The 4,730-nt window shown below is 33.4% G+C and overlaps 1 protein-coding gene and 1 pseudogene; one reads left to right on the forward strand and one right to left on the reverse strand.

The window, feature by feature from the left end:
• The window catches only part of LOC105304939 (zinc finger protein 28 homolog), an 82,546-nt gene that overhangs the window by 39,522 nt on the left and 38,294 nt on the right, over positions 1–4,730 (reverse strand).
• On the forward strand, positions 1,975–2,130 carry LOC111731258 (annotated as a pseudogene).

Genomic DNA, 4,730 nt, shown 5'->3' on the forward strand with positions numbered 1-4,730 from the left:
TATTCAGTGTAAACCCAGACATATCACAGTCAAGATGCAGAAAGCCAAACACAAAGAAAACCTTGAAGGAGTCTGGTGGAGGGGGGTTATCTAAAAGAGGGGGAAACCAATAATAAAAAAAAAAATGTTAAAACCAGAGATGGCATAGAGACAAAATATTATGTAAGTTAACTGTCAATCTGGCAATCTTGCTAACTCTCTAACAGGTTCTAGTTTATTTTTACAAGCAGATGTTTCATATTACCTACAAATAATGACTGTTACATCTATTCTCTTGCTATCACTATATCTTTTCATTCCTTTTCTTTCCAGAAGATGGTGAACCTCTCCAGTACTATGTCCAGTACCATGTAAAACAGTAGTAATGACACTGGATATACCTGTCTTATTTTTAGTATCAAAGTGAAAGCATGAAGTAATATTGTACTTAATGTACACTGTACTACTGAGTACAGTATTTTCTTGTAGTTTACTTAACTGGTGTTTTTCTACTGTAATCATATAACTTTCCTCTTTTTAATTCTATTAATGTGGTGGAAGACTGACATTACTAATGTTAAGTCAATTTTGCCTTTTGTGAAAAAGCACTACTCAATCATGTTAATTTTTAAGAAATTGGTGAATATACACTTAGGTAATATTTTATTTAAAACTTTAGTGTATATGTTCATAAGGGAAATGGACCTTTTCATTATCTTATATTGTTCTTGTCTCATTTTGGAATCAAAGTTATAGATTCTTATACAATGAACTGGGCAATATTTTCCATTTTGGGGGGATAACTCCTATAAGATAGGAATGAACCATTTCTTAGTAGTTTGGAAGAGCTCACCTTTAAAGCCATCTGAACAGTATTCTTCTAGGATGAAAGGTCTCTGACATCATTTTGCCTGATTCATTCTCTATATTTCTCGTGCAATTTTATATTTTTAAGAATCTATCTCCTTCATTTAGATAGACAGTTGGCTAATTATTGTGTCTAAACTTATTGTTTTTCGGCTGGTTTTTAAAAGTTCTCTCTTGTACTCTCTGGTTTTTAAAAGTTCTCTCTTGTACTCTCATCAGATACTTTGATATACTATGAACTTTTTTAAAGGCAGAGCTTCAGATACTGTTACTCTATCTTCCGCATTTCATTCATTTTCTCTTTTGTGTATGTCCAATTGTACTTTACTTGAATATATACTTTGTTCTTGACCTTTCTAATTTCAGGATAAATGTAATTAAAACTTCAAATGTAGTGAAAACTTCAGCCACATAATATTTAAGTATTTCTTAATTCTTATCTTTTTTTATCCATTTTAACAATCTCTGAATTTTGATTAGAGTATTGAGTTCATTTATATTTAATGTAATTACTGATAATGGTAGATTTAGTTTATCATTTCGCTGTTTTATCTTTTTTAACTGTTTTAATTGCTTTTGTCCTCTTTTCCTGATTTCTCTTAAATTAACTACAACTTCATTTTAATTGACTTTTTAGCTACAATTCTTTCCGTTTAGTATAAATCTTTGCATTTACATTTTATATTTATGCTAACTTTAGTATGTTTTAGTGGGTGCTCAAGGAATTATAAAATACGTCCTTAACTTTTCAATGTAAAGTTAATATTGTGCCTTCACATTAAATATAAGAAATTTGCACACATATTGTTCTACTTATGTCTCCATCACTTATGATATATATGTATATATACATACACACATTACATCTTCATGCATTATAAATGCCACAATACAAAAATAATTTAGATAACTGTTTTAAACAAAGTCTGTAAAAACTAAGAGAATAAATATGAGGTTAAAATTCTTTTTAACCCACATATTACTTCTGGTGCTCTTCATTCCTTCCTCAAGATCCAAGTTACATCTGATATTTAGCTCAAGCTTGAGGAAATTCTCTTTAGCATTTCTCATCATGTATATTTACCAGGAACAAATACATAGCTTTTGTTTATCTAAAAAAAAGTCTAAATTTCTTGGCCTCTTGGCTAAGGTCAAGTATAGTATCTGTTCTTATCAGTTTAAAAAATATATTTCACCTCCATTTTTGAAGAATATTTTCTCTGGATGTAGAATGCTAGATTGAAAGGTTTGCTTTATCTTCCCAGCACTTAAGTATCATCCCATGTCCTCTGTTTCTGATTATAAAAAGGAGCCATTATTTTGTTTGACTACTTCCCAGGTTTTCTTTTTATCTCTGGGTTTCAGCATATTCATAATGATGTGTCCAGGTGTGGTTTTCTTTGTATTTATCCTGCTTGGGGTTTTATGACATTTTTGAATGTGAAAATATGTATCTTTCATCAAATTTGGGAAATTTCTGGACATTATTCAAACTGGTTTTCTATTTCATCTTCTTTCCTCCCTTTTTGTAATTCTAATTATGTTTGTTAGACCTTTTGATATCATACAAGTCACCGAAGCACTATTCATTTTCTTTCAATCCTTCTTTCTCTATATTTTAATGTATCTATTTTCAGCTTCATCGACTCTTCTGCTACCTTCAATTCACTGTTAAACCTATTAAAATTTTACTTCCAAATATTGTATTTCTAAGTTTTAGAAACTTCATTTCCAAATTTTCATTCTTTGGCTAAAATTCTCATCTGCTCATTCATTAATCTCATTTTTTCTTATATCCTTCAGAATAATTAAAATAGCAGCTTTAACATTCTTGTTTGCTAACACCAACATCTGGGTTATCTCGAATGATTGGTCTGTTGCTTTTTTTCTTGCGTGTGGCTTATGTTTTCTTGTTGTTTCTCCGCCCCCCCCCCGCCCATATATCTAATAATTTCAGTTCCATCCTAGGTTTCATGAATAATTAATACATTGTAGAGAGATTGTTAATGTTCCTGTGAAGAACAATGACTTTTATTTTAGTAGGCAGTTCACTTGGCTGAACTCAATCTCCAAATTCTGTCTCTCTTGAGATACGCGGCAGCTGAAGCCTTTACTCAGTTCTTTCAGCCTTAGCTGGAATGCCTGAAATTTGCCCAATAGTTGCATATGTAAGGGATTAGCCAAAAATCTTAGACTTTAAGTGCTGGTGAAGGCTTAAAAAAAGGTGAGAAATCCCTTATTAGAAGCTGGAGGAAAGGGGGTTCGTTATGTAGTGGCAGAAGTTTAGCAACCTATTATTTGTGGTTAATGCTGAAAATAGAGCTGGGTGATCTAACTAAGGAGACATTTCACCATTGTATTGAAGATACTGTCTGTTGTTTTCTTGCTGCTTATAGAAACATGCAAAAGGAAAGATAAAAATTGAGGGACTGTTAGCAAGGAGCAAAGACAAGATGGTTGTGAAAATCCATAGCCTCCTTTGATGGCAGATGATGCTGAAATCGATAAAAGGCTTCTGGGCAAAGACAAAATCCAAGGTACTGCTAGAAAACTGGTCTAGAGAGAAAACTAAGGGTATGACTGTAAAATCTGTTGTTAGAAGCTCAGAAAAGTCACAGTTGGTATCTCAAGAGTACTGTTTAATCACACAAAGACTCTGGAAAGAAATTAAAAAGGACCCACACAGATACTTTGATTTACATGAGGAGGCCTCTAAGAAGCTTATCTCAACGAGATTCACATGAAGTCCACAAAGTTTTCAAGAAAATTAGCTCTGCGGGTAACTACCAACTCGCAGTGAAGAGGATGGACACAAAATGGAGACCACTGGATTCCCAAAATTTGAAAGCCAATAAGCAAGATTAGAAAACTACTGCACTGAAATAACTTGGCAGAACCAAGAGTCCAGGGGGTAGAGAGTTATTCCCAGGCCTTGAGATCTAATCAAGGAATTTTCAAAAATTTTTCTGGCCAGATCTCAGAATTGCTATGTACCAGTGATTTCGTTCAGGTGGCTGCGGGCTATGGGGCAGGTAATATCTCATTTTCCGAAGTTCTGAAAATGGAGAGGAATTGTACTTAAGAAACTACACTGTATAAGCCTCATCAGCATCTGGACCTGATTTATTTGAAAGATTCCTGACTCTGAGCTGATGCTATGAGACAAGACTTTGGGAGGGCCTTGGAAGGGGGTGAGTGCATGTTGCATATGGAAGGAACATGAATCGCTAAGGGTTACAGAGCAGACTGGAAGGATACCATTAAGATGGTTACCCTAAAGTTCACAGCAGTACAGGCCTACCTCGAGAAACAAGAAGAATCTCAATCTAACTTTACACCTAAAGGAACTAGAAAAAGAACAAAGCCTTGCAAAGTTAGTAGAAGGAAAAAAACAATAAAGACCAGAGCAGAATTAAATGTAACTGAAGTTGGAGACCTCACTCTCCCTGATTTCAAACTATATTACAAAGCTATTGTAATCAAAATAGTATGGTACTGACACAAAAACACACATAGATCAATGGAACAAAATACAGAGCCCAGAAATAAACCCATGCTTATATAATCAAATTTACAACATGGGAGGCAATAATATACAATAGAGAAAGTCTCTGATAAATGGTGTTGGAAACACTAAACATCTACATGCAAAAAAATAAAACCAAACCACTTTCTTACACCATATACAAAAATAAACTCAAAATAGATTAAAGACTTAAATACAAGACCTTAAACCATAAAACTCCTAGAAAAAAACATAGGCAGTAAACTCTTTGATATCGGTCTTAGAAAATAGTTTTGGATGTGTTTCCTTGGGCAAGAGCAACAAAAAATAAACAAATGGGACATAGTAGACTAAAAGGCTTCTGTAGAGTGAAAAAAAC

The sequence above is a fragment of the Pteropus vampyrus genome, unplaced genomic scaffold, assembly GCF_000151845.1.
Source record: "Pteropus vampyrus isolate Shadow unplaced genomic scaffold, Pvam_2.0 Scaffold357, whole genome shotgun sequence".
Taxonomy (NCBI): Eukaryota; Metazoa; Chordata; class Mammalia; order Chiroptera; family Pteropodidae; genus Pteropus; species Pteropus vampyrus.